This window comes from Pristiophorus japonicus, chromosome 10, assembly GCF_044704955.1.
Source record: "Pristiophorus japonicus isolate sPriJap1 chromosome 10, sPriJap1.hap1, whole genome shotgun sequence".
Lineage (NCBI taxonomy): Eukaryota > Metazoa > Chordata > Chondrichthyes > Pristiophoridae > Pristiophorus > Pristiophorus japonicus.
Genome location: NC_091986.1, coordinates 48974820 through 48995278, shown reverse-complemented (window position 1 = coordinate 48995278; position 20459 = coordinate 48974820). Strand labels below are relative to the sequence as shown.

The 20459-nt window shown below is 46.3% G+C and overlaps 1 protein-coding gene and 1 long non-coding RNA gene across 2 annotated transcripts in view; one reads left to right on the top strand and one right to left on the bottom strand.

Annotated features, from left to right (window-relative positions):
- Positions 1-20459, bottom strand: part of LOC139274985 (collagen alpha-6(IV) chain-like) — a 401423-nt gene that overhangs the window by 296367 nt on the left and 84597 nt on the right. The gene's annotated exons all lie outside the window — the stretch shown is intronic.
- LOC139274988 (uncharacterized) overlaps positions 1-20459 on the top strand; it is an 81447-nt gene that overhangs the window by 19713 nt on the left and 41275 nt on the right. The window contains exon 2 of the long non-coding RNA XR_011595644.1: positions 801-948. This is a non-coding gene — a long non-coding RNA (uncharacterized lncRNA). The remainder of the gene's footprint in view (positions 1-800; positions 949-20459) is intronic.

Here is a 20459-nt window from a genome sequence, read left to right as displayed (position 1 = left end):
TACTGTCGGAGGGGCGGTACTGAGGGAATGCTGAATTGTCTGAGGGGCAGTACTCAGGGAGTGCTGCACTGTCGGAGAGGTAGTACTGAGGGAGTGCAGCACTGTCGGAGAGGTAGTACTGAGGGAGCGTTGCACAGTTGGAGGGGCAGTACTGAGGGAGTGCTGCACTATTGGAGGGGCAGTCCTGAGGGAGTGCTGTACTGTTGGTGGGGTAGTCCTGAGTGCATACTGCACTGTCGGAAGGGCAGTACTGAGGGAGCTGCACTGTCGGAAGGGCAGTACTGAGGAAGCGCTGCACTGACCGAGGGGCAGTACTGAGGGAGTGCTGCACTATTGGAGGGGCAGTCCTGAGGGAGTGCTGTACTGTTGGTGGGGTAGTCCTGAGTGCATACTGCACTGTCGGAGGGGCAGTATTGAGGGAGCGTTGCACTGTTGGAAGGGCAGTACTGAGGGAGCTGCACTGACCGAGGGGCAGTACTGAGTGAGTGCTGCACTGTCGGAGGAGCAGCACTGTCGGAGTGGCAGTATGGAGGGAGGTATTAATCCAAGACCCCGTCTGCCCCCTCATTCTCTGGAGTGAGATTTGAACCCACGACTTTCTGACTCAAAGGTGAGAGGAGAATGCTACCCACTGAGCCACGGCCAACACCTGCTGTTGGTGATGCCACTTTCTCTGGCTCTTTTGTGGAAATTCCAGCAGAGAAGTGGGAAAAAAACCCTTGGTAAATTCACCCCTTCCTCTCCTGCCCCCTTCCCTGCACATTCAGCATAATCCGCCTGTTCCATTCTCTTCTCCGCAGAATGCCGATGAGCTTGCTTCAAGCAAAGATCTAAATGAGGTGCTGCGTCACTTGGCATCTGTGTGAATTAAAACGCTGTGTCCTGGGGATCGTGGGTTCTGCGAGTCCGGGACCGCACTCTGCCTCCGCAGTGTCTGCATGCAAGTTTGTAAGTATTTCTTCCCAGTCCAATGACATTATGCGTTAGGAATGATGGGGATCACTCCCACTTTTCCCACAGAAAACCTACACTGCACTTGGCAAACAGCAAGGTCCAGATGCATAGTCAGTCCACTGATGTAAAACTGCCAGCAATCTCCAGGGAGTTGGCAGGAATCGCACATAATCACACTAATCCCAGCAGGTGCTTTTTCTGGAAGGGCTGCGAGCTTGTAATCTAACTGAACCTTTTCTCACCGAGACACAGTTAGAGCCGATTTGCTGAATTTTACAAGAATTAATTTGCACAGAAATTCAAAACAAACCAAGGACATTCCAATCTGCTGAATATTCCCGCGGAGTGGCTGCTCCTTCATGCAAGGAGAAGCCCGTCACTGTGGTAACACAGGCTGCTGGGGGTTTTACAGAAAAACACTTAGGGACTTTTGGACAAGAACCAAGTGGGTACAGAATACACTTACATTGAAGGATAATACAGTCTCTCAACAACCGTTTATGTAGACAGACCAATAGGAAATGCTACTGCTAATTTAAAATTCTCATCCTGGTTTCCAAATCTCTCCATGGCTTCACCCCTCTCTCTGTAACCTCCTCCAGCCCTACAACCTTTCGAGATCTCTAATTCTGGCCTCTTGAGCATCCCCAATTTTAATCATTAATTGGTGGCCGTGCCTTCAGCTGCCTGGGCCCTAAACTCTGGAATTCCCTACCTAAGCCTCTCCGCCTCTCTACCTGTCGCTCCTTGTTTAAGACGCTCCTTAAAATCTACCTTTTTGACCAAGCTTTTGGTCACCTGTCCTAATATCTCCTTATATGGCTCGGTGTCAAATTTTGTTTGTTGCACAGTCGGTCCACTGCAGTGAAGCACCAAAGGACGTTTTACTACATTAAAGGTGCTATATAAATACAAGTTGTTGTTATACCTCATTAAAGCTAGTATCAGTCAAGGTGACCATGAAACTACTGAATTGTCGTTAAAAACCCATCTGGTTCAATAGTCTCTATTAGGGATGGAAATCTGCCATCCTTACCCGGTTTGGCCTATATGTGACTCCAGACCCACAGCAGTGTTGTTGACCCTTAACTGCCCTCTGAAATGGCAGTTGCATTCAAAAAGGCAGTTCACTGCTACCTTCTCGGGGACAATAAGGATGGGCAATAAATGCTGGCTTTTCCGGCGACACCCACATCTCATGAACCAATAAAAAAAATCAGCTGGTGACGACAGTATTATAGGAGCAGGGAGCTGAGCCACAATTACACAACCACGGAATGTGAATACATCAAGAGCAGGTGCGTATGTGTGTACAGGTGTGAGCACTGACTAACGTTTGCACATTGTCTTACAACTTTTGTGTGATGGAGAAGGGGTTCTTTTTTCATAACATACAGGGGTCATTTTCATCTTCAAGGGCAGCGCAGTAATCTGGCCGAACAGACTGTCCACTCGTTATAGAACTGGGTCCTGTCATGGCCAGGCTATCCACTCCACAAGGTTGCCGTGTGAGGGTGGCGGAGACCAAAATTAACCCACATATCTATAGCATATTAAAGGTTTTGACTATAGCGTGCACTCTCCAAGTGTCACACTTAGTTCCTGTCACACTTTAAGTGTCACATGTCAGCCATTAAACTGTCCCCATCTGCCCTCTCAGGTGGTCCTAACAGATCCCACAACACTATTTCAAAGAAGAGGAGGGTGAGTTCTCCCCGGTGTCCTGGCCAATATTTATCCCTCAACAAATATAATTGAAACAGATTATCTAGTCATTATCACATTGTGGCTTGTGGGAGCTTGCTGTGCGAGTCTTTCTTTCTGAGGGTTTGGTAAATTTCAGCCCGATTCTCAGATGGAAGAATTCCTTTACCTTGGGATCCCTGCTTATCCAGTGATCGTGACCTTCCATTTGTCTCTCTGCAGTCATCATATTTCTCATTAAACTCCAGTAATGAGACAGATTATTGATGCTCATTGATTCAATTTCAACTTCAAAACAGCAAAAACAACCCCCCAATAAAATGTACGACTGGAAGCCATTCCTGGGTGACTGGCCCCAGCCAAGGCCTCTGCTTCCAGGTAATTGAGTAAATTCTTTTTTAATATATTGTATTTCAGGATTTTTATCCGTAATTCAGTTTGTTTTTCTGTGAAAACTGAAACCCAATGGCCTCTCGTTCGACATATAAAAGGAAATGCAGTGGGACATGAATGTGGCATGAATTAAGCTACATCTATAAAGAAAAAACTTGCATCACACCTTACAGACGTCACACCACAAAGAAACAAAGACTTGTATTTCTATAGCACCTTTCACGACATCAGGATGTCCCAAAGCGCTTTACAGACAATGAAGTACTTTTTAAAGTGTAGTCACTGTTGTAATGTAGGAAACAGGGCAGCCAATTTGCGCACAGAAAGCTCCCACAAACAGCAATGTGATAATGACCAGATAATCTGTTTTTAGTGATGTTGATTGAGGGATAAATATTGGCCAGGACACTGGGGAGAATTCCCCTGTCACATCACACAGGCGTCACACCACACGGGCCTCACCCTCACAGGCCTCACCCACACAGGCGTCACACCACACAGGCCTCACCCACACAGGCCTCACCCACACAGGTGTCACACCACACAGGCGTCACACCACACAGGCCTCACCCACACAGGCCTCACCCACACAGGTGTCACACCACACAGGTGTCACACCACACAGGCCTCACCCTCACAGGCGTCACACCACACAGGCCTCACCCTCACAGGCGTCACACCACACAGGCCTCACCCTCACAGGCGTCACACCACACAGGCCTCACCCTCACAGGCGTCACATCACACAGGGCTCACCCTCACTAAATATATTCAAAAAGGAGTTAGATGTAGTCCTTACTACTAGGGGGATCAAGGGGTATGGCGAGAAAGCAGGAATGGGGTACTGAAGTTGCATGTTCAGCCATGAACTCATTGAATGGCGGTGCAGGCTCGAAGGGCCGAATGGCTTACTCCTGCACCTATTTTCTATGTTTCACACCACACAGGTCTCACCCTCACAGGCATCACACCTCATGGATGTCACACAGAGCTTGGTGCTTTGAGCGGAAGCTTTTTGTGATGTAGCATGACAGTGGTGGTTAAGAAGGCATACGGGATACTTTCCTTTATTAGCCGAGGAAAAGAATATAAGAGCAGGGATGTTATGCTTGAACGTATACAAAACAGCTAAAGTACTGTGTGCACTTCTTGTCACCACATTACAGGAAAGATGAGATTGCATTACATAAGAACATAAGAATATAAGAAATAGGAGCAGGAGTAGGCCATACGGCCCCTCGAGCCTGCTCCACCATTTAATATGATCATGGCTGATCCGATCATGGACTCAGGTCCACTTCCCTGCCCACTCCCCATAACCCTTTATTCCCTTATCAGTTACGAGGGTACAGAGGAGATTTTTCTGGGACATTGCCAGGACTTCACAATTTTAGCTACGAGGAAAGATTAGATAGGCTGAAATTGTTTTCTTTGGAACAGAAGAGACTGAGGGGACACTTAATTGAGGTGTATAAAGTTATGAGGGGCCTAGATAGAGTGGATAGGAAACACCTATCTCCCCTAGCAGAGGGGTCAACAACCAGGGGGCATAGTTTTAAAGTAATTGGTAGGAGGTTTAGAGGGGAGTTGAGGAAAACCACATTACTACATTGACTACACTTCAAACTTACTTAATTGGCTGTAAAGTGCTTTGAGCCGTCCAGTGGTCATGAAAGGTGCTATATATATATCCAAGTCTTTCTGTTTTTTGGGGGATTAGGCTGGATAGCACTTTTTTAGCCAGCACAGACACAATGGGCTGAATGTCCTCCTTTTCTGCAATTTTCTATGATTCTATGTATTGGTCCCTGTGCCCAAATTCCCAAACCATGCACCAAATGTACTGGAAAATCTACACTGCAGGGAACAAATCCCCCAGCTCCCAGGCAGCAGTTTAACCAGGGTCCTGAATGAGTCATGTGGAAGTGTGACTCCCACCATTTCATCCAGCTGCCTCAATCCCAGCGTCATAATGTGAGCTTGATTTAAGACACCTGGGCCACTCTCCCTAGACACAGGATGCAATTTAATCCAAGTTAGTTAAAATCGTGAAATCTCGGTCATTGCCTTCGAACTAACAAAGTTCATCGGAATTCCTTACAGACTTTCAGTATTGAGGTCTGATTTCAATTACTGAGTACAATTTATCGAGCGCCTTCCTACGAGAAGCCACTATAGTTCAGTTAATTAAGATTTATGAAACATGTGAAAGGAAAGAAAGAAAGGACTTGCATATATATAGCGCCTTTCACTTCCTCAGCACGTCCCAAAATGCATTACAGCACCGGATATATTTTATCAATTAGAGCTCTGGTGCGGAACCTCACAGGGAGGGACTGCAGATTGGGGCAACAGCAGAGAATCAAAAGAATGAAATAAAGACTTGCATTTCTATAGCGCCTTTCATGTCCTCAGGATGTCTCAAAGTGCTTTACAGCCACTGAAGTACTTTTTGAAGTGCAGTCACCCTTACACGTAGCAAGCTCCCCAAACATCAATGTGATAATGACCAGATAATCTGTTGCACTGATGTTGGTTGAGGGATAAATATTGTGCAGGACACCAGGGATAACTCCCCTGCTCTTCTCTGAAATAGTGGCCGTGGGATCTTTTATGTCGATCTGAGAGGACAGATGGGGCCTCGGTTTAATGCTCAAGAATGACTTTATCGTCTGCCCAGTAATTCACAGAACTATGTCAAATCCCTCGTGAATATTGAGCCCTGGCTTCTAAGTTGTTTCCTACTTTTAGATTCACATTTATGTGTCGATTTTTCTTTACTTTCTTTAAAAAAAAACTTAAATTGTAAGGACCTTTGAGCCTGCTCCGCCATTCAATAAGGTCATGGGTGATCATCGACCTCAATTCCACATTGCTGCCTGATCCCCATATCCCTTGATTCCCCTAGACTCCAAAAATCTATCTATCTCAGCCTTGAATATATTTATTGATTCAGCATCCCCAGCCCTCTGGGGTCGAGAATTCCAAAGATTCACAATCCTCTGAGTGAAGAAATTCCTCCTCATCTCAGTCCTAAATGGCCGACCCCTTATGCCCCTCAGTTCTAGACTCTCCAGCCAGGGGAAACAGCCTCTTAGCATCTACCCTGTCAATCCCCCTCAGAATCCTAAATGTTTCGATGATCACCTCTCATTCTTCTAAACGCCAGAGAGTATAAGCCCAATCTACGTAATATCTCATCATTGGACATCCCCCTCATCCCAAGAATCAATCTAGTGAACCTTCGTTGCACTGCCTCTCAGGCAAGTATATCCTTCCTTAGATAAGGAGACCAAAACTGTGCACAGTACTCCAGGTGTGATGCTGGGATCAGGATGTCGGCATCTCACATCAGGGAGAGATACAGCAATCCCGATGGGTGGTGGACGTACAGATCCAGGCACACAGAGAGGATCCCCAAGAAACTGGTGATTCTCCATGTTGAAAGCACAGGTTTGTAAAGCCTTCCCGTTGCCCAGCTGGGTGGGACTGCACTCGCCTGGTTCCATTCTTATCTATCTAATTATAGCCTGCAACGGCTTCTCGACATTACCGCATCATTACCTCTGGTATACCCCAAGGATCAATCCTTGGCCCCCTATTTCTCATCTTCGGCCATATCTGAAAAACGTCAGGTTCCACATGTACGCTGACCACCCTCAGCTCTATCTCACCACCATCTCGCTTGACCCCTCCACTATCTCTGATTTGTCACACTGCTTGTCCAACAACCAATATTGGATGAGCAGAAATTTCCTCCAACTAAATATTGGGAAGACTGAAGCTATTGTCTTTGGTCCCCGCCACAAACTCAGTTCTTTGACCACCGACTCCATCCCTGGCAACTGTCTGAGGCTCAGCAGGACTGTTCGCAAACTTGGAGTTGTATTTGACCCCGAGATGAGCATGCTCCATCACCAAGACTGCCTACTTTAATCTGCGTAACATCGCCCGTCTCCACCCTCTCTCAGCTCGTCTTCTGCCGAAACCCTCATCCATGACTTTGTTACCTCTAGACTTGACTATTCCAACATTCTCATGGCTGGCCTCCCATTTTCTACCTTACATAAATTTGAGATGATCCAAAACTCTGCTGCCCATAACTAACTCGCACCAAGTTCCATTCACCCATCTTCTTAGGCGGTCCCTCGAATTGAGTATGACTTGCTTCCACGCCAAAAAGGGATGAGTTCAATGAGTTCATAGGTGTTTCAATGAAGGACCTAATAGTCCTGAACTGCATATTCCTAATATTCCAGATCCAGAACTACATCTTGAAGGGTGGAAGATGCCTGTGCGAGGATTTTTTTAACGTGTAATGGCCGTTGCACAACAGCCACCACACGGGTTTGACAGAGCTAGGTCTTGGTCTAGTGGCAAGGATTAACCAAGACGACTGGAGACTAGGTCTGCTGCACCGAACTAGTGTGCACACATATCCAGTATGGTCAGGCCCGTGATGCCCCTGGGCCCTCACCTTTTCTGGGCCCCGAACTCTCGCCTCTCCTGGGCCCCGATCATATCCTTCTATGAACTCTTGCCACTCCTTTGTCCCGACCTTGCCACTCCTGCTGTGCCAGCCACTCCATTCTGATGCTCAGCTGCTGTTCACAAGGCCCCACGCTTCATCCGAACAAGGCCCCTATGTCAAAGGACTGCCATTACCTTACAGGTACTGTCACTATCCATCCAGATACATCACTGACCTCACTCATACTGTCCCTTGCCACTGGGTCAAGACCGAGCTCTTTCAAGCCCGTGGTGGTGTGCAACGGCTACCCCACGTTAAAAGAATCCACACATAGGCACCTTCCACCCTTCAATATGTAGTTCGGAACCTAAAATGTCAGGTCTCTCATTGAAACACCTGTGAACTCATCCCTTTTTGGTGTGGAAGTGAATCATTCTCGGTACAAGGGACTGCCTAATACTATACTAGTGACAGTATGAGTGAGGTCAGTGATTTGGATTTATCTCTAAGCACTTTGCAGCCAATGAAGTACTTTTTGTAGTGTAATCACTGTTGTAATATGGGAAACGCGGCAGCCAATTTGCGCACAGCAAGCTCCCACAAATAGCAAAGTGATAATAACCAGATAATCTGTTTTTGTTATGTTGGTTGAGGGATAAATATTGGCCAGGACACCAGGGATAACTGCCGTGCTCTTCTTTGAAATAGTGCCATGGGATCTTTTACATTTATCTGAGAGGGTGGTGGGGTCTCATCCAAAAAATGACACCTCTAACAATGCAGCACTCCCTCAGTACTGCACTGGAGTGTTAGCCTGGATTTTTGTGCTCAAGACCCTGAAGTGGGACCTGAACCCACAACCTTCTGACTCAGAGGCGAGTGTGCTACCCACTGAGCCACAGCCGATAGGCTGTCCTGTGTACTGTCCAGGTTAATCAGGGCTCCTTGAAGGAAAGCTGCAAATGGCGATAACATTTAATTTTTAAATTGCTTATAACTTGCTGCTTATATATCGCAAAGTTGTGATTTAGTTGTAATTTGGGAAAATCAGCATTAAAAAACAGTTGGCATGCACCAGATTCAGAGCGACTGCAACAACGGTTCACTCGATTGATCCCTGGGATGAGAGGCTGTCCTATGAGGAGAGATTGAGTAGAATGGGCAGATGGACTCTTGAGTTTAGAAGACTGAGAGGTGATCTCATAGAAACATACAAGATGCTCAGATGGATTGACAGGGCAGATGCTGAGAGGTTGTTTCCTCTGGCTGGAGTGTCTAGAACTAGGGGGCATGGTTTCAGAATAAGGGGTGGGCCATTTAGGACTGAGATGAGGAGAAGTATTTTCATTCAGAGAGTTATGAAACTTTGGAATTCTCCATCCCAGAGGGTTGTAGATTTTAAGTCGATTAGTATATTCAAGGCTGAGATCGTTAAATTTTTGTGCAGTAAGGGAAACAAGGGATATGGGAATCGGGCGGGAGAGTGGAGTTGAGGTCGAAGATCAGCCATGACCTTATTGAATGGCAGAGCAGGCTCGAGGGACCGAATGGCCTACTCCAGCTCCCATTTTTTATATTCTTATCACAGCCCTGATCCAGACATGGACACAAGAGTTGAATTCCAGATTAGATATACCGGTTTACGGAGTACCGTTTGCCCATTCTGTGGATGTGAATACATAGGGTAGCCCAGGGACAGTGCAGTGCAATATACCACACTGCTGGGAGGCTGTAAGACACGTCTCAACATCGTCTCAACATCATCTCAACACCAGCTCAACATCATTTCTGTGCACAGTGAGCCTGGGACAGGGGCAGTCAGTAAGGACCGGGCTCTCTCTCAGTGGGGGGCTGGGAATATCTGCAGGTGAACGGACCAGGAACCAACTAGAGAGCTGGCCATCCTAGACTGGGTGATGTGTAATGAGAAGGGACTAATTAGCAATCTTGTTGTGCGAGGCCCCTTGGGGAAGAGTGACCATAATATGCTGGAATTCTTTAAGAAGATGGAGAGTGACACAGTTAATTCGGAAACTAGGGTCCTGAACTTAAGGAAAGGTAACTTCGACGGTATGAATAGACTGGCAAAGGATACTTAAAGGGTTGACGGTGGATAAGCAATGGCAAACATTAAAAGATCACATGGATGAACTTTAGCAATTGTACATTCCTGCCTGGAGTAAAAATAAAATGGGGAAGGTGGCTCAACTGTGGCTAACAAGGGAAATTAAGGATAGTGTTAAAGCCAAGGAAGAGGCATATAAATTGGCTACAAAAAGCAACAAACCTGAGGACTGGGAGAAATTTAGAATTCAACAGAGGAAGACTACGGGTTTAATTAAGAGGGGGAAAATAGAGTATGAGAGGAAGCTTGCCGGGAACATAGAAACTGACTGCAAAAGCTTCTATAAATATGTGAAGAGAAAAAGATTAGTGAAGACAAACGTAGGTCCCTTGCAGTCGGATTCAGGTGAATTTATAATGGGGAACAAAGAAATGGCAGACCAATTGAACAAATGCTTCGGTTCTGTCTTCAAGAAGGAAGACACAAATAAGCTTCCAAATGTATGAGGGGACAGTGGGTCTAGTGAGAAGGAGGAACTGAAGGATATCCTTATTAGGCGGGAAATTGTGTTAGGGAAATTGATGGGATTGAAGGCCGATAAATCCCCGGGGCCTGATAGTCTGCATCCTAGAGTACTTAAAGAAGTGGCCATAGAAATAGTGGATGCATTGGTGATCGTTTTCCAATAGTCTATTGATTCTGTATCAGTTCCTATGGACTGGAGGGTAGCTAATGTAACACCACTTTTTAAAAAAGGAGGGAGAGAGAAAACAGATAATTATAGCCTGACAACAATAGTGGGGCAAATTTTGGAATCAATCATTAAGGATGAAATAGCATCCTTAATTTGGAAAGCAGTGACAGGATTGGACCAAGTCAGCATGGATTTATGAAAGGGAAATCATGCTTGACGAATCTTCTGGAATTTTTTGAGGATGTAACTAGCAGAGTGGACAAGGGAGAACCAGTGAATGTGGTGTATTTGGACTTTCAAAAGGCTTTTGACAAGGTCCCGCACAAGAGATTGGTGTGCAAAATCAAAGCACATGGTATTGGGGGTAATGTACTGACGTGTATAGAGAAATGATTGGCAGACAGGAAGCAGAGAGTCGGGATAAACGGGTCCTTTTCAGAATGGCAGGCAGTGACGAGTAGAGTGCCGCAGGGCTCAGTGCTGGGACCCCAGCTCTTTACAATATACATTAACGATTTAGATGAAGGAATTGAGTGTAATATCTCCAAGTTTGCGGATGACACTAAACTAGGTGGCGGTGTGAGCTGTGAGGAGGACGCTAAGAGGATGCAGGGTGATTTGGACAGGTTAGGTGAGTGAGCAAATGCATGGCAGATGCAGTATAATATGGATAAATGTGAGGTTATACATTTTGGGGGCAAAAGCACGAAGGCAGAATATTATCTGGATGGCGGCAGATTAGGAAAAGAGGAGGTGCAACGAGACCTGGGTGTCATGGTTCATCAGTCACTGAAAGTGGGCATGCAGGCACAGCAGGCGGTGAAGAAGGCAAATGGTATGTTGGCCTTCATAGCTAGGGGATTTGAGTATAGGAGCAGGGAGGTGTTACTGCAGTTGTACAGGGCCTTAGTGAGGCCTCACCTGGAATATTGTGTTCAGTTTTGGTTTCTTAATCTGAGGAAGGACGTTCTTGCTATTGAGGGAGTGCAGCGAAGGTTCACCAGACTGATTCCAGGGATGGCTGGGCTGTCATATGAGGAGAGACTGGATCAATTGGGCCTTTATTCACTAGAGTTTAGAAGGATGAGAGGGGATCTCATAGAAACGTGTAGGATTCTGACAGGACTGGACAGATTAGATGTGGGAAGAATGTTCCCGATGTTCGAAAAGTCCAGAACCAGGGGACATAGTCTTAGGATAAGGGGTAGGCCATTTAGGACTGAGATGAGGAGAAACTTCTTCATTCAGAGAGTTGTTAACCTATGGAATTCCCTGACGCAGAGAGTTGTTGATGCCAGTTCATTGGATATATTCAAGAGGGAGTTAGATATGACCCTTACGGCTAAAGGGATCAAGGGGTATGGAGAGAAAGCGGGAAAGGGGTACTGAGGTGAATGATCAGCCATGATCTTATTGAATGGCGGTGCAGGCTCGAAGGGCCGAATGGCCTACTCCTGCACCTATTTTCTATGTTTCTATGTTTTTATGTTCTCAGACGATTATTACTGGCCAGTTCCAAGATCCCAGCTATCTTTCTATACTGGCTGGAAAGAGATGGGATGCTGTGCAGGGTATCTACAAGAGCAAAAGCAAAAGGGATTTGCTTTAAAAAGAAAAATGTTATTTGTTTTGCAAGTTGGTTAGGTGTTCCGGCTAAATATGGTATTTGGTGGAATTAAGTGTGAGCTGGTTGGAATTTGAGCAGCTCATTGAACAACCTGTGTTTGATTTTTCTATCTCCTGTGCATGTTTATCTCTCCTCATAGGAGCAGGAGAAGGCCATTCAGCCCCTCGAGCCTGTCCGCCATTCAATTAGATAATGGCTGATCTGTGTCTTAACTCCATTTACCTGCCTTAATACTTGATCCATATCCCTTAATACCCTTATCCAACAAAATCTATCAATCTCAGTATTGAAAGCTCCAGTTGTATGTGTGTGTATGTGTACGCGTCCGTGTGTATATGTGCATGTGCGTGTGTACGTGTGCCCGTGTGTATGTGTGTGCGTGTTAATGTGTATATGTGTGCATGTGTACATGTGTGTATGCATGTGAATCTATGCATGTGAGTGTGCATGCGAGTGTGAACATAAGAACATAAGAAATTGGAGCAGGAGTAGGCCATTTGGCCCCTCGAGCCAGTTCTGCCATTCAATAAGATCATGCCTGATCTGATCTTGACCTCAACTCCACTTCCCTGCCCGCTCCCCATAACCCTTGACTCCCTTATCATTCAAAAATCTGTCTATCTCCACCTTAAATATATTCAATGATCCAGCCTCCACAGCTCTCTGGGGAAGAGAATTCCAAAGACTCACGACCTACTGAGAGAAGAAATTCCTCCTCATTTCCGCTTTAAATGGGCGACCCCTTATTCTGAAATTATGCCTCCTAGTGCTAGATTCCCCCACTAGGGGAAACATCCTCTCTGCACCTATCCTGGCAAGCCCCTTCAGAATCTTATATATTTCAATAAGATCACCTCTCATTCTTCTAAACACCAATGAGTATAGGCCCAACCTGCTCAACCTTTCCTCATATGACAACCCTTTCATCTCAGGAATCAACCTCGTGTGAACCTTCTCTGAACTGCCTCCAATGCAAGTATATCCTTGCTTAAATAAGGAGACCAAAACAGTACACTGTACTCCAGATGTGGTCTTACCAACGCCTTGTGCAGTTGAAGCAGGACTTCCCTATTTTTATACTCCATCCTCCTTGCAATAAAGGCCAACATTCCATTTGCTTTCCTAATTACTTGCTTTACCTGCATGCTAACGTTTTGTGTTTCATGTACAAGGACCTCCAGATCCCTCTGTACCACCGCATTTTGTAATCACTCCCCATTTAAATAATAATTTGCTTTTTTATTTTTTCTACCAAAATGGATAACCTCACATTTTTCCACATTATACTCCATCTTGATTTCCCAATCCTCTGGCTTTCCACTGTTCTTCACAACATTGTATGTCGCTAGAGTCCTCTTCAACTGTCTTCTCCCTGTGGCCAAGGAGCTCCTCCCGGAGTCACACTGCGGATTTCGTCCCCTACGGGGCACAACGGACATGATTTTTACAGCGTGACAGCTGCAGGAAAAATGCAGGAAGCAGCGCCAGCCCTTATACATGGCCTTCTTCGACCTTACAAAGGCCTTTGACTCAGTCAACCGCGAGGGTCTATGGAGCGCCCTCCTCCATTTCGGATGCCCCCAAAAGTATGTCACCATCCTCCACCTGCTCCACGACGCCATGCAGGCCGCGATCTTTACCAACGGATCCATCACAGATCCAATCCACGTCCGGACTGGGGTCAAGCAGGGCTGCGTCATCACCCCAACCCTCTTCTCAATCTTCCTTGCTGCCATGCTCCACCTCACAGTCGACAAGCTCCCCGCTGGAGTGGAACTAAACTACAGAACCAGTGGGAACCTGTTCAACCTTCGCCATCTCCAAGACCACCCCAACCTCTGTCGTCGAGCTACAGTAGGCGGAGACGCCTGCGTCTGCGCACATACAGAGGCTGAACACCAGGAACGTAGTCAACGTATTTACTGAGGCGTACGAAAGCATTGTACTAATGCGAAACATCAGTAAGACAAAGGTCCTCCACCAGCCTGTCCTCACCGCACAGCACTGCCCCCCAGACATCAAGATCCACGGTACGGCTCTGGACAACGTGGACCACTTCCCATATCTTGGGAGCTTCCTATCAACAAGAGCAGGCTTTGACGACGAGATTCAACACCGCCTCCAGTGCGCCAGTGCAGCATTCGGTCACCTGAGGAAAAGAGTGTTTGAAGATCAGGCCCTCAAAACTGTCACCAAGCTCATGATCTACAGGGCTGTAATAATAATACCTGCCCTTCTGTATGGCTCAAACATTGACCATGTACAGTAGACATCTCAAATCGCTGGAGAAATACCACCAGCGATGTCTCCGCAAGATCCTACAAATCACCTGGAAGGACAGGCGCACCAAAGTTAGTGTCCTCGACCAGGCCAACATCCCCAGCATCGAAGCACTGACCACACTTGATCAGCTCCGCTGGGCAGGCCACATAGTTCACATGCCGTACATGAGACTCCCAAAGCAAGCGCTCTACTCTGAATTCCTTCACGGCAAACGAGCCAAAGGTGGGCGGCGGAAACGTTACAAGTACACCCTCAAAGTCTCCCTGATAAAGTGCAACATCCCCACTGACACCTGGGAGTCCCTGGCAAAGACCTCCCTAAGTGGAGGAAGTGCATCCGGGAGGGCGCTGAGCACCTCGAGTCTCGTCACCGAAAGCATGCAGAAATCAAGCGCAAGAGTGGAAAGAGCGTGCGGCAAACCAGTCTCACCCACCCCTTCCCTCAACAACTATCTGTCCCATCTGTGACAGAGACTGTGGTTCTCGTATTGGACTGTAGAGGCACCTAAGAACTCATGTTAAGAGTGGAAGCAAGTCTTCCTCGATTCCGAGGGACTGCCTATGATGATGATGATGTATGCCTTTGTTTTCAATTTGATACCATCCTTTACTTCCTTAGTTAGCCATGGATGGTTCATCCTTCTCTTAGAGTCTTTCTTTCTCTCTGGAATATATCTTTGCTGAGAGTTATGAAATATCTCCTTAAATATTTGCCACTGCTTTTCTACAGTCTTACCCTTTAATATATTTTCCCAGTCCACTTTAATCAACTCTGCCTTTATACCTTTGTAATTACCTTTATTTAAGTTAAGGACACTAGTTTGAGAACTAGCTTTCTCATCCTCAAACTGAATTTGAAATTCTACCATGCTATGATCACGTTTCCCAAGAGATCCTTCACTACGAGATCATTAATTAATCCAGACTTGTTACACATTACCAGATCTAAAATAGTCTGCTCCTTGGTTGGTTTCACAATGTATTCCAAGAAACCATCCCGCATACACTCTATGAACTTTTCCTCAAGGCTACCTTTGCCAATTTGATTTGTTCAATCAATATGAAGATTAAAATCGCACATGATTATTGCCATACCTTTCTTACAAGCCTCTATTATTTCTTGATTTATATGCTGTCCTACAGTGTGGCTACTGTTTGGGGGCATGTAGACCACTCCCACCAATGACTTCCTACCCAAACTGATTCAAATCTTTATCTTCTGAGCCAATATCATTTCTCACGACTGCACTGATCTCATCCCTTATTAACAGAGCTACCCCACCTCCTTTTCCTTTCTGTCTATCTTTACGAAATGGCAAATACCCCATAATATTTAGTTCCCATCCTTGGTCACCTTGCAACCACGTCTCTGTAATGGCAATCAGATCACACCCATTTACTTCTATTTGTGCCATCAACTCATCTATCTTGTTACGAATGCTGCGTGCATTCAGATATAGTGTGTATGAACATGTCTGCGTGTGTGTGTGCGTGTTTCTCCTCCGCTGCTCTTTGTTCTGTTCCTTTTTAAACGCGGTTGCCCTGTAATATCCCCCAGTTCTGGCTGAGTGGTTACACCCTGAAACTACTCCGCACTCTCTGCAGACACCACCTGACCTGCTGAATATTGCCAGCAAATTCTGTGTTCAACTTTCCACTGGTGTAGATTTGTGAGGATGCAACATCGATTTGCAGAAAAATTCTATTTGAAGCACTGATTGACAGCCAACCCTCTGAAGCTGATTATTGCAGCATGTTTGCAACAAACTACAAATTGAGGCATTCGGTTTTAAGGATTTGCTTCGAAGCTAAAAACAGCAACAGCTTTGGGACAACAGCACATCAGAGTGAAATAAGAATATCTTCCAATTGGGACAAATATTTCTCCCTGTATGTGTTTGAAACACCTGACAGGAGTGTTTTGAGGGAGGGATGGGAGTTCGGTACATGTTTGCAATTTCAAACAAGGTATTTTTTTATATAGTAACTGATATATTTCACTACAAGAATCAGACCAGCAGTTCATGAAGTTACAGATCTATGCTGACTATCTCTTTAAATCATGTCTCAGATGGGATGGGAGATCTGTTCAGACCTCTTCCTCACAAAGTTCCACTCCCACCATATTCCCACATTCATCTGAGTGACCTTCAGCTGGGGGTCAATGGAAATCCCATTCACATACAGACAAGCAGGTCCCCATAGAGCAATTAAACTGCAAGGATGTTTAGGCTACACTGAAATTCATAGCATCGCACCCAAAGGCCCAGCTACCCCCAGCCCCAGACCTGGAGCATATTACAGAAATAGCAGAGCTGGAAAAACACCCATACATTAATCAAGGACTCTCTATCATCGAACCCTGGACTCTCCGAAGAGTAACACTAACGTGGAAACTCTGCGTATCATTCCCTCTTTCTCACGCGTTTTGTACAGTCACCCACTGAGGCTCACGCATTCTGTTCCTGTTCTCAGCTAAAGACATTCACTTCCAAACAGTTTATTTTTTTATATACACAATTGATGGACTTAGTGTAAACACATCGTGTGCTCCAGCCCAAAGCTCTCGTCTCCCTTCAGGGTGTTCTTCCCTCCCCATCTGGAAAATAGCTTAAAGAGAGTTTTAGAACTCGCCCCTTTCCCCCCCCCCCACAATACAGACACACCCACACACTACCACACGCACACACTCACACAATCACAGACACACTCACACACACTCACGCAAACTCACACACACTCACTCACAGACACACCAACACACACATCCACCCATACTCACTCACTCACACACCCACTCACTCACACACCCACTCACTCACACACCCACTCACTCACACACCCACTCACATGCACACACACACCCATACACTCACACACACACATATGCACTCACATGCACACACACAGTCACACACACCCATACACTCACACACACACACATAGGCACATTCACTCACTCATACACTCACACACACACTCATTCACACACACACACACACACACTCATATACCTACACACACACACACACACACACACACTCATATACCTACTCACACACACACACTCACCCATGCACTCACGCACCCACTCACGCACACAGTCACACACACTCACTCACTCACATACCATCATCATCATTGTAAAGTCCTGTCCCCTCAGTACAGATTCACACAAGGCATGTAGTGAAGTCAAGGTCACTCTGGACCTGCACCTTTATTTCACAGCTCTGGAATGCTGCACTTGCCTGAGACCTGTCCTTATATACCTGTCTCTTGCAAGTGCACCCCTGGTGGTAAGGTATGCTGGTGGTTACAGGTCATATCTTATTACAGTCATGTATAGCATGTTAGGATACAGTTATATATAATAATGTAAGATACATGACAATCATCATAGGTAGGCCCTCGGAATTGAGGAAGACGTGCTTCCACTCGTAAAATGAGTCCTTAGGTGACTGAACAGTCCAATACGAGAACCACAATCCCTGTCACAGATGGGACAGATAGTCGTTGAGGGTAAAGGAGGGTAGGACAGGTTTGCCGCACATTCTTTCCGCTGCCTGCCTTTGATTTCTGCATGCTCTCTGCGATGAGACTCGAGGTGCTCAGCTCTCCTGGATGCACTTCCTCCACTTTGGCCAGAGACTCCCAGGTGTCAGTGGGGATGTTGCACTTTATCAGGGAGGCTTTGAGGGTGTCCTTGTAACGTTTCCTCTGCCCACCTTTGGCTCATTTGCAGTGAAGGAGCTGAGCTACAGTACGTGGACGACGCATGAGTCTGCGCACATACAGAGGCTGAACTCCAGGACATAGTCAACGTATTTACTGGCGTACGAAAGCATGGGCCTTACGTTAAACATCCGTAAGACAAAGGTCCTCCATCAGCCTGTAGTCGCCACACAGCACTGCCCCCCCAGTCATCAAGATCCACGGCGCGGCCCTGGACAACGTGGACCATTTCCCATACCTCGGGAGCCTCTTATCAACAAGAGCAGACATTGACGACGAGATTCAACACCACCTCCAGTGCATCAGTGCAGCCTTTGGCCGCCTGAGGAAAGGAGTGTTTGAAGACCAGGCCCTCAAATCTGCCACCAAGCTCATGGTCTACCACACACACACACACACACACACACACACACACTCACTCACTCACTCACTCACTCACTCACTCACTCACTCACTCCATCTGCATGCCTGCACATTCGTGCGAATATGTGCACGTGTCCCAGGTACCCTGGGGCCAATATTTATTCTTCAACAAACATCACCAAAAAACAGATGATCTGGTCATTTATCTCATTGCTGCTGGAGCTTTCTGTATGCAAATTGGTTGTTGTGTTTCCTTCATTAAACCAGTGAGCACACTTCAAAAATGTACCTCATTGGCTGTAAAGCACTTTGGCAGTTCCTGAGGTTGTGAAAGATGCTGCAGAAATGTAAGAAGGCCTCATCAATTGCACCTCACAGTTAACACATTTACCTCAGTGTAGTGCCCCAGTATTCCCGCACCAACCTGCTCCTCTGTACGGATTATCTGTGTAGACCTAATCCAAGCCTGGAATTCCAATGCACAAAATCATCCCATTGTTTCGAGACATTGATCCAGATATAACTTCTCAATGAACCGCAACGGGGATCTGTCCTGGTCTTGTTCAGTGTGTTGCCATGCTCAGTTTGGCCAGCCTGGAAATGGCCTCTTAATATAATTTCTTGAAGGTTGTACTTTGTTTAATCAAGTAAATTGAGTTATATAAAGAGTGACTAATTGGGTTAACTTACAAATCTTGTCAATGGATTGCATTAGTCTAATCCAAACCCGGTCCTTGTACAAAGCCCGATGAGCTTGCTATGACACTGAGCGAGATCCAGTTATGTCACATTGAAGAAGTGTGGCTTTTGTGACACTGAGTTCCCCACTTGCTTCATTTGTTTAACATACACACTTGCATCACATTGACCTCTGCATAAGGCATCAGCACGAGACATGATACTCCGGCCACTGTCTCCTCCCCAAGCATAGCAAGTGGGCGGACACGGGTTGGCCGGTGAGTGCAGTGACGGGATATCTCCATCCCGCTCCTCTCCTGGAAGAAAACAAGTGTAAATAAAGCCAAACTACTTTTATAGGTCACATTTCTATGCAACATCACCCGGTTTAGTGGCAATTATGGCCTCTCTGGTGGGACTGAAAGCCTTTGGCGTGTGGAGACTGCAGGTGTGTGGAGGCTGTAAATGAGCGAGTGTTGGAGCCAGCGGAGCTGTCCGGAGACCAGCACTCCTCTCGCCCACTGACTGTTGTTGAAGAACTGACAGCTGCTTGTCTCATAGAACACTGGCCAAGCAGGGAAATGGGCCTCACAGAAACCAGTTACCTCCAGTCAGTAGAGAGAACAAGATAGACAGATTCACAATGAGAGTAGGTCCTGCTGTATAGAACAATCTAGAACCAGTAGCCTGCTGAGTAAAGGAAATGCTCATCATGGTGACTGATCCAGTCAACACGAGATTCACAGATCCCAGTATGCACTGGGCAACCTCCAAAGTGCCCATGACTATTTTTTAAAAACCCATTTTAGAAACACTTGAGAGTGATGGACAGGCTGGAGAGCGAGCAGAGTAAGAGAGACAGGAGACTAAGGCAGTGACTGAGAGGCTAGAATAAAAAGCAAGCAGTTTCAGGACAATGCAGTGAGACAGAATGAAATGGTGAATTGTGCTTCATCTCCTGGTTTTGGCCTCTTGCGCTGATGCTGAGTTATTACAGGAATGCTGAGCAACTGCAACCTCAAACCAAATAAAGAGTGTGATCAAAGGGAACTCTGATGCATTCCACACATCTGCAGGAATGCCCAGTCCCTTGCGTAGCATGGCAATTTACATATTTGGGAACATCTAGATCATTCCAGACAGGTTTCAGGACCTTGCTCCGTGTTCCTTTATAAGGCCAAGAGATCGGGATTGTGTGTCTGGAATAGACCCACATTCTCTCAACAGAGCTCTAATGATACGTCTTTAATGTTTTACCCGATGCCCCTGTTGTGTATGCAATAACTCAGTAGACTGAATACCGTAAACTCCGAACAGGTACAAACCTGACTCTACTTTATTCGGGCTCAAAGTGATCACATTACAAGATGGCTGGCCTTTTATACCTGGGCCGCACGCACGTGCACACAGCCCAATGACCTCCGACAATGGCGCCACCTGGTGGCTAGTAAACCCAAGCACACATACACGACAGTCCCCCAGCACTTGGCTGCAGG